General features: G+C 36.0%; 1 long non-coding RNA gene across 1 annotated transcript in view; it reads left to right on the top strand.

Moving 5' to 3' along the window:
• Positions 1-7,996: 7,996 nt before the first annotated feature.
• Positions 7,997-10,742, top strand: part of LOC113601537 (uncharacterized) — a 133,770-nt gene continuing 131,024 nt past the window's right edge. Inside the window, exon 1 of the long non-coding RNA XR_003422828.2 lies at positions 7,997-8,148. This is a non-coding gene — a long non-coding RNA (uncharacterized LOC113601537). The remainder of the gene's footprint in view (positions 8,149-10,742) is intronic.

The raw sequence follows: 10,742 nt of genomic DNA, 5'->3' as shown, positions 1-10,742 counted from the left end.
TTATTTGGGGGGGGAGCTCTTGGCAGAAACAAGTCCTTAAACTATCCTTGTGCATCCTAAGAAATAAACAACTTGAGATGCATATAATGAACTATAATTGTTTTCCCCAAGCCCCCCCCCCCCACAGGGTTGAAGTAATGTATGTAACCAAATTTTACAGCAATTCATTAAAAGTCAGGAGCCTAACTCTTTTACAGTTTTTTTAAGGCAGACCATGGTAAAAAGGAAAAAAAAAATAAAAGGAAACAAATATAAAATATACACTAAATACTTATGCCAAATCAAAGCCTTTAAAATGCTTTTCCTTACCCACCCACCCTGCCCCCTGAACGTCTCTCTTTTTTTCTGTCCTTCTTTCACATCCCATTGCTCATTTTCACATACCTGACTATAACAATATCCTCGGGAGTAGGCAATTCAGTTTACATCTTTAAGGTCAGGGCTTGGGCTCCAAAGACAAGTGTTTGCTCCATTTAGCCCTGCCCTTGAGAACTCCCAACACCTCTTTGGGTCAAAAGCTCAAGGCCACGAAATTAAAAGATGATGACAAATTTATGTTTAGATTTTTAACCTCAGGCCACTGTCACCCACGGCCAGAGGATTGTAGAAGGTTTCTAGGGGAAGAATTCTAGAATAGAAACATATACAATCACAAAATAATTGTTCTCACTTATGTTGCCAAGAATAAGTGTTTGAAAAAATATGTTTGTGCCAGAGATGAATTTATCTACAATATATAATCAGTAACATATTTACTGAAGATCTCTATGATCATAAAATAAAATTAAGGTGCACCTTTCTTAAACTTTTCCTTAGGAAGCTAAATATATAGGGTGATGTTCTCCATTCCAATGTTGGTCTATTATTTATTAGAAATTATTATTTTTTTACTCAATTTATACTTTATATTCACATTGATTTGGTTGAAAAATACATTTTGTGTCCTTCTGGGTTACTACCTTGGGCCTCTTGGCATCACTTTAAATGCAAACTGTGTTGCTCCTATTACCTTCCCTGGTTATTTCTGTCTGCTCTAGCACAAATGCAGCTACAAACTTGGGGTGTCACAAATAAATGTGGGAACCACAAGTAAAGAGTTTCCATCACTGAATTTTCTCAGACTGGAGTTCAGCCACTCCTCATACAGTAGGAACATGTAAAATTAAATCAGGAGAGCCCTGAAGAAATTGTGGTAGATACCCTTTTAAAAATTTACTTTATAATTAAAGAAGCATTACTCTTTTTAAAATAGATTAGGAATTAGAGTTTAAAAAAAAAGCCTATTTCTTTGTAAAGTGCCTCCTGAGAATTATACAAATTTGTATCCTTCTAGAACTTTTACATATGACAGATATAATTGGGTATAATAAGGAAGGGTAGGGTGCCAGGTGGCAAAGTCACCTCCGTAACCACAAAGAAAATGTGTGCAGAATCTGAGATACCTTTTCCTAATTTCCAGTATTAAGGATGAATCTGCGATGTATGAATGGATTTTTTTCCATTCAATGTATCAGGCAAAGATCTGAATAAAGTTAATGTTCTCTTTTTGACACCCATATCAGACTGAAAACACCTCAATCAACTGTTGGATGGATTTGGCATAATTATTGATACGCTTTGCAGGATTTAAAGAGTGAGGATTCAGTGCTCACATACCACATTTGAAACGAACACAACTTATCAAGTAGAGTTCTGACATGTGTGACTCTTAGTATCATTTTGGAAGTGAAATAACCTGTCAGATTTTAAAATGTGTTAACAACTGGATGGTTAAATGGCAGGGACATGAAGAAAGGACATGGGTTTGGTTTGAGATTTTCTTCTGGAGTGGAGTCACTGACTGCCAGCCTGGAAGTAATCACAACAAAAGTTTTGCCCAGGGGTTCTGAACAAAAATTCTATAGTAGAATAAATAAACTACTACACAGTTAGATTATCTTAACTAGCATCTGCAATCTTCCTTACAATAGCCATTTATTGATGTCTCTCCAAATACATTAGAAGTAGCAGATGATTTATTTTGCCTTTGAGAAGTACGTATAACCATTCACTCATTCAACAAATATTTAAGTTTCTACTATGCGCCAGGCATTCTTTTCTAAGTACATTATCAAAATTGAATAGTACAAAATGCCTAACATCCTTTTATTAGAGATGTTTTAACTTAAAATGGATGAAAGCAATTTATGCAGAAGGCATGGATTAAAAACAAATCCCTCAGACTTTGTACAGTTCTTATCCTGATTAATTTATGTCTGGTGCCTAACACATAGTAGGTAATTTAAATATGGTGCTCTGTTAGTTTTTCTGTGTTCCAACCCCAGTTGATTTTTTGTGGGAGCAGAATTGTCTAGCAAAAAGAAATCCTCTGACCTTTGCCATCATTCTTTGGCACTAGTCTCATTGCCATCTATGATAGTGATTTCTATTCAAGGACTATGACACCTTTTTTGTTGTTTGACTTCAATGTATGTTTTCCTTGTTCTTTGCATTCCTTCTGGAAAAAAAGTGGGAAGGCAGTGTGTAGGAGATAGAGTGGATGTGTAGTATTGGGAGAAGACTCAGCATTTGTTTTTGAATTTAGAGCTTAAATGACTCTGTGTGTGTGTGTGTGTGTGTGTGTGTGTGTGTGTGTGTGTGTGTATACATGTGTTACACCTCAGAATGAATTGGAGTCTCCCAAAAGAGAGTTAGAGATCACTGCCCTTTAAGGAAAAAAGTAATGGAATTGGTAACAATGAAACCTGGGCCGGACACAGTTTTCCTTCTAAGAATAGTGGGTCAGTCAACAGCCATGTTGCTAAACACCTCTGGTACTGAGCAATACTCTGCGTACCACTGGAATTATTGTTGAAGTATTTAAGAAATATAAGTGAGACTGAAACTTCTTTCTGCAGGAATTTGGAACTTGGGGTCTGGACTTTCATGGGACATTTATATCACATCCCTTGGCAGTTTCCTGCTTCTTGAGGAAATTTTGGCTGTCCATTTATGCTTAAAGTTGGTATTTAAGTCCTGTATAACCATGAAAAACCAGGAAAAACTATTTTGGCTCATGACTGCTTAAAAAATAGATAACAGTTATCACATACGGTTAGTTTAAAGGGAAATAAGACCTAGAGATCCTCACTCACCTACAGCAGAAAATAATTCCATGCCAAAACTGATCCTCTTGACTTCTACTAAGTTCTGTCACTCTCTGTGTTCATACCTATATCCATCTGTAGATACATGATCTCTTTGCTGTCTGCCTATCTCCTAGATTATTGTAACAAAAATCTACCCTCTATTAAATTAATACAATAAAAATGTGATCTCAATGAAGCATTATGGCAGACTGTAATCACTGAGTAAACGGTATACACATACCCATATACACACAAATGTAAAGAAGTTGTATCACCTCTGAGATACTTGGAAATACTAATCTATTTCTAGAACCTCAAACATTCTGAATATACATAAAGGGGCAAGCCCTTAGAACTTCTTGGAGGTAGGTTAGCAGTTTCATTCAAAATGCTGAGGATAAAATGAGAAGGCAACGCCTGGCAGTAAACATTCAAATAAATATATAAATAATCTCCTTTGAAATTCCTTCCTGCCATATTGCACAGTTCAAATTAGTGAAAGGAAAGTTCTTCCTGCATAAGATATTTTTTCGAGCTACAGAAACCTATATGTATACATCGTTTCTGTGATCTAAAAATCAGGTACATTTTATAAACCTTTCACCTTTACCCATGCTCTTCTTGTAGGAGCTATCTTACGTAGGATTATCAGTATCTTAGACTTGGACTGTACTTCCAGTTTTTAACCTAATCCTTCTATATCCTACTTTTAATTGTGTTCTTCTTTCTATTCTAAGAATGCAGTGAAAACCTGGGGATCATATTTTTTGCATACATTAAAGTGGTGCTTCATCTTTCTAATGTAATATCTGAAATTGGAACACTTTTGAAATCAACTTATTGATAATCAGTTCAGGATTTTTTTTTGCTTTATTTTCAAAATGCAAACATGTTTCTGCTCTCAGATGAAGTATTGCCAGTGTGCCAAGTACTCTTTCATCCTTAAGGAATTAAAAAAAAAGTCTTCATAACCCACCTCTTTAAAGTTCTGTATAAACTTGAGTTTTTGGATGTCTGGGGGGGGTGGTCAGGAAAGTTCACCTGATTTATTGGCTTCCCATTTAGTTAACCTGGTATGGCCAAAATTCCTCAGATTTTCAAAGCCACCCTGTCGTGTGTGATCTTTTTAATGGTTCAGCCTGGTTAACAACTACTATTTCCGCATCGTGCATCCCTGACTATAGGAGAGGCCAAAGCTTTTCATTCAAACTCTGGAAAGTTTCCTCCTCATTTGCAGGTGGTGGTGTAAACAGGGAAGAAGATTAGGGGTGTGTCCGGGCCATGTCAGTCCTCAGTGCCCCTCCTCTTCTCTCTATGACAAAGGAATGACAAGAGAAGACTAGGAGAAATGCCGGGAGAATGTGGACCATGACAGTGTGAGTAGGGAAGATAAAACACTAATGGAGAAAGTGAAATGAAGGAATATTGGAAAAGAAATGGTAAGAAACATGGTAAGAAACATGGGCGCAACCAAAAGGAGGCCCTAAAGCCTCTGTAGACCCAGCTTGTTTGTTTTGCTCTTGACAGGGTGTTAGAAATAAATGTGCATTAGGCCAAATAGAGGTATCCCTGCTCTTAAAAAGGAAAGAAAGGGGAGGGGAGGTCCCCTTTCCTTTATAACCCCCTGCCCTTATTATTTTGGTACAATGCCTCAAGAAATGATTATGACACAGCAGCCTTGCTTTTTATAAATGCATCATCTTTTCCTATATAAATATTAAGTACATTTGGCTTTTGGGTGTCACGCAATTAGCAAATTAGTCGTTCACTAACAGTATTCATCGAGGTTTTATAATACTTTCCATACCTTAATTTTAGAATATTACATGCAAGGGGAAAAATTGCCTTCTTTTTTATTGCACTCATTGGAATCCCTTCTCTTAATGCTAGGCTCTGGAGTTACAGTGGCAGTTAGCTCTGTCACCAGAATATCAGCACTTTGAATGGGATTTTGAAAATTACAAAGACTACACCAGCATTATAGCACAATCGATGGTTCTCTCTATACGATAAATGCACTCTCATTTTGAAGCTTATGCATTTCCTTTAATATAGCCCCCCTTTGCAATTCAATTCAATTCAATTCATTGCATTTATTACAAGTAGGAGATGGAAATTAGAAACTTCCTCCAAGATTTCAGATCTTTTGTGCGTGGTATTTATGAGAAAGAGAACTTTTTGCTGTTCTTTTATATATGAGATGTAGTGAAGTGAGCTAATGTTGTAAGAAGTGAAACAAACTGTTCATTTGCACTTATATGTGCAAGTATGAAATACAATATTCATATCTGAGAGATTCTAGAGGTAGAATGGAGGGTTTTTAATTCCATATCTAAGGTATTACTTCATTCTTTCTAACATGGTAGACTTCCAAAATGCAATATTCCAAGTATGACATTCAGAGAAGCCCAGATGCAGTGTTGCATCTCTCTGGAACAGCCATGTTGAAAATTTGCCAAAGGACTGTCATTTTGGTAGACTTTGACTAAAGAATCTTGGGTTATTTGAAACTGAAGCAGAAGCCATTTTATTTTAGTCCATTTCTTCTAGATTTTCATGATTTGCCCATTGGAAAAAAAATATTCCCCAGCAAATCCAAGAGCAGTTAGTCATACTCTGCCAGATGGAATCACCCTCTATTTGCAATGGCTAGGGGGTACTCAAGAGTGGCAGTGTATGCCATTCCTGAAGAATTGGAGGAGTGACTTGAACATAATCTGTAGTGCGTTGTCTATCACACCCGTTGAAAGAGTTGTACAATGTAATTTTATTTTTTGAGTTGAGTATTTAGCTCTTCGAATCACCATGCATTGGTAATGAGACCTTGAATAAGGTCCTTGTCTTAGAGAGGAGCTGGCACTGTATAAAATAGTCATATAAGTTCATGCATTTCCATCTGTTTCTCCAAATATGGGTGTTTCTTTACTCATCAAGTTATTAATCCTCTACTTAATATCACACTCAAGCTGAAACCTAATTATACAAGTCCAGAACCACAGCATAATATTATGAAGACAAGTGCATATATTACTTAAAGTTCTAGTAATAGCTTTAAAGGTTTATATAACTTGGAATCACCATCTTGAATATTATTGGTAAAATTATGAAAAGCTGCTCTAGGATCAAAACACAATGGCATGTTAATTTCATAGTAAGATGTGATCTTGCAGTTGTAATTAATATCGCTCTCAAGAGCTATGGGTCATTATATAGTTTAATTCAATTACTTGATTAAATAGAGGTAATCCATTGTAGGTATCGGCTAATGTAATTCATAGCAATTTCCACAGGATAGGCTTATCAAAGATATATAGTAAGAAATATTTTGTTTAACATACATTTTTACTAGCTTCAGAATTTATAGATCATAATTTACTGTGCTCTGGCAGCACACGCATGCACACATGCACACACACATACACCCTGTGGTTAGTTTATTCCTTGCTACTTTTACAATCAGTTACTGCTTTGGTGAAAGCCTAAAGCTTAATCCATTAAGAGCCATTCAGAACAAAACAAACAAACAAAGCTTTAACCACTTCAGTGAAAACAGTGCAGATCCAACAAGCAGCCTTCTTAGAAAACCCCAGCAATTTTAGGATCAATAGCCTCATACTGGATGCTTCTAAGTGATAAAGGCTAGAACGTTTGTGCTGCCAGGTTTTGGAGAATAAAACAAAACATAAAAGTGTCTGGGAAAGATAATTTGATAAGTTTAGTTTGGAAATACCCATGTAGTGCACAGGGCTGCTTAACTTCTATCAAGAGTCATGATAAAAACAAGCTAACTTAAATATCACTTCAAACTGAAAATTTTACCTCTATTAGTCCTGAGAGTTGAAACTTAAAATGTATTTTAGTCTTCCTCCAAATTCCCCTCCTTGCAGGTTTATTATTACTACTTGTAATTGATGTATGTGAGATCTTCAGTAGATCTCCATTTATGTCTATTTCTTGGAGAAAAATCTTATCAAATATCTCCATATTAAAGTATTTAGAAGAACGTTACATCTACTTGATTCAAGGCTACAGTTTTAACAATAAAACTAACAAATACATTTATATATGAGAAGAGCAAAAACAAACATTTTCTTACACAAGATTAAAAGCTCCTTCGTTTCCTTTTAGAATTATTTCATTGTATATTATCCTTTGTGAAAAATCCATTAGCTTCTTTTATACATCCTCGAGTCTTAAATAATAGCCCCTTGCTGCAGAATATGTTTCATGGAAAAAAATCTGTCATTCCATAGAATAAAAAAGGCCTCCTACATCATTACATTATCCTTTTCAGTTATACAAAACAATCTTACAATACTGTATCTCCTGTAGTTATAGTTTTTTTTAAATGCCTTTACGTTTATACTTAATTATAAACTCTGTAATGAAATAGGAGTATTATTTATTATTTATCTCAAAATGTCAACCGGTTAGACTTTACCCACAAATTATCTGGAGGCATTAAATTATATACCTTCATAGGTAGTCAACAGACACTTGGGATTGCCTGCAGTATGTTTACAAGCTAATTTGTTTACTGAATATTGTCTACTCGTTTACATTTCTGCCCTTTTTTGTTTTTAAAGCAGATCCTCGCTGAAGAAATATACTTAATGTAAGGAATTTAAAAAAAATCTTTTTCGTTTTAAAAATAAGCGTCAAATCAAAAGCAAAATAATCTTTTTGCTGAAATGTTATCAAATAACATTGACCATCAACATTTTACAGACTGAAGAAATAAATTACCCTGCAATACCATTAAAATGCATGATTTTCTTGTGTGTCAGGAATGCTGTGCAGTTTTGTCTGGATTCATTAAGGCGCTCACTGCATAAGTGCGTTGCCAACAGGGATGTGGGTGGCTGTAATGGCAGCCTGTAGGTTTGTATGGAAAACAAGTATGGCACAGTGAAAAAAATCCTTCTCTCACCCTACAGATACCTGTACGGAGAGCTTGGGAGGCTTTTCCATAGACTCATTGTCAAGTGAAAGTTAAGCCCCCACTCACTGGGAAGCGAAGGTAAGTCTGAAAAATCGCATTGAAGGAAAAGGAGAGGGGAGGGGGGGTGGGGATGAAATCACCTAGCATTGAAGCAGCCTAACCAAGTGACAGACACGTAGACAACTCTGATGCTGCCAGAACAACACTCTGCACAGCCCACCAGCAAGCAATTTGTCACTGCGACAAGAATATCCTCCGCAATTTGGCATCAGGGTCCTTGGACAGCCAACTGCGCCTGTACAGCACGAGACGTGCTATGCGGCAACGGGAAAGATGGGAACCGACGTTCTCGTTATGTCCAAACGTGTTATTTTATGAAAAACATATCTTTTGTCATGATCAACACAGAGACAGAACAGTAGTAATTGATGATAACTGGGGACAAATAAGACAACAAATTGAGAAAAAGTATGTTCTTGTATGTTTTTGAGGTACTCTGTGTTGAGAAGATTTCAGGATGTTCGCTGTTTGTCTGATATTTTATGGCACACTCCCACAGTGTTTCCTAGAAATAATGAATCCATAGGTGTAAGAATGAACTGGAAAGATTTTTGGTAGTAAACCAGTTGCTTTTAGCAGAACATACTCTGCTTTGTTTTAGACGTATGTGTGTATATTGTGTGTTGATTAATATGTGGCTAAGTTCAAACCGTTTCTTACTGGTGTGATTTGAAATAAGACAAAGAATTCAAGGTAAGTTGGGTTATAAATGTGCAAAGGAAAGACCCTTTACTCTTTACATTGCTACTCTGGTAATCTATTATAAAAGTGCAGTAAAGGAGAGAAGCCAGGGGCATAGGATAAAGGTATCCGATAAATAAGCAAGTAGTGTTCCCCTTGCCAATTACTTGGCATCTTACTTTGTAATTAATGCCACAGTAATGAAAAAAGTGGTAGGCAGGAAGATTGGGCCTTTTGTGCATTCTATACAGAACCAAACACTCATAAAAATCTAGCTCAAAGCTAGCCTAGTTTGGCTCTCTCCACAATCAAAACTTGCTAGGGAATTAGAACAATCCCATAGGGTGTGTGTGTGTGTGTGTGTGTGTGTGTGTGTGTGTGTTGCAATGTATTATATAAGAGTGACATAAGGCAATTGTGGTATTGCTGTCTCTATCACAGAGACAAGAGTGTCCTTCATTCCCCAGACATGATAGAAACTTGTACCCATTCTGCCAGTATCTAACATCATGGTATCTATTATGTTGTTCACTAGTTGTGCTATGAAACACTTTAGCTAACTGCTACTTAAGTGGCTATGATAACTGCCTTACAATGCCTCGTGTATTTCCCAGTAGCTTATATATTTGTGCTTTAAGGGAACTTTCAGAAAATACTAAAACTACTTTAAATGTAAATAATAGTGAAAGTGGTAATACTACATAGGCACTTTTTAAGATGGAGGAAAGAATCTAATTTAGGCAATTTTGATATCACTTGAAATACAGTACAAATTTAAAAAATACTGTTAATATTATAATAATCCTTAAAAACATGAAGAACACATTTTTCTCTAGCTATCCATGTAAACTGGACATTGGGTGGTTTGGAGTTGGGGGTTGGAGAAAGAGATGTTTAACTGCGAGACTTGGATATGGTTAGGGGTGGAGTATGTTGAGTAGCTATGTACACAGATAGCTAAATGAAATGACCTTAGATTTATATCCATTTAGGGGTAGGACAGGGAAAGGAGAGAACAGAGAGGTATGTGAAGAGAGAATGTTCGGGGCTACAGGGTATAAAATATAGTGGAGATCATAAAAACTAACCCCTACTTTTCTAAGCTTTGCATGGGGTGTTTTCCGTGCAACTCCCATTAAAGTCAATGGGAATCATGCGGCTAAAACCCTATGTAACTCTTTGACAATTTACTTCCTAGTGTCTGGAAAAGAGTACTACCTACTAAGGGCAATTTACTCATTTTAGTTTGTGCCTTCCATACAAAGATGAATTTGATAGCATATAGCAGGAGGAAAAGAGAGACTGCATTTAAGATTTTGTTATTGCAAAAGAAATCATCACTGAAAAATGTCGTCTAAACTCTCACCTTGTTTAGCAACAACAATAAACAGAGAAAAGCAATCCAGTGAAAGAATATGAAAAGAAGTATGGACTTGATTACAGGAAAAATGGTGATTGCTATATGGGGTGTTTTTTTCCCCCATTTTAAATTCTCGAGCTCTGAACACAATCGCAGGGTAATAAGAATAGAGGACAATTCTTAAGACACCAAATTGAAGCTCTTGATTACTTGCTTTTTCCCATGCACCTCAAGTTGTACATATGTAAATATAGCTATGGTAGCCTTACAAAATCTTTAATAATACAAATACAGTGAAGGGGGGTTGTCATAGTTTCTAGTTATGGGTAGAAGTGTAGATAAAATGACAGATATTTATCTTGCTGTAAGCAATAACTAAATAAATGTATTGTATACTCTATCTAATATTATTTTTGAAAGCTATAGACTGTGCATGTTAAAAAGTACATGCTATTTATATCTCTTTCATGAACTTGGAAACAGGAAACTAACACTGGCTTGCAAAGTCTTTATTTTTATTATAGGGCTCTATATTTTCTTACTTTCAAGTGAAATGTCTATTTAGGTGCTT

The sequence above is a fragment of the Acinonyx jubatus genome, chromosome B3 (genome assembly GCF_027475565.1).
Source record: "Acinonyx jubatus isolate Ajub_Pintada_27869175 chromosome B3, VMU_Ajub_asm_v1.0, whole genome shotgun sequence".
NCBI classification, from domain to species: domain Eukaryota; kingdom Metazoa; phylum Chordata; class Mammalia; order Carnivora; family Felidae; genus Acinonyx; species Acinonyx jubatus.
Note: the sequence above shows the minus strand (reverse complement) of the source record. Positions and strands in the feature narration are given on the sequence as shown.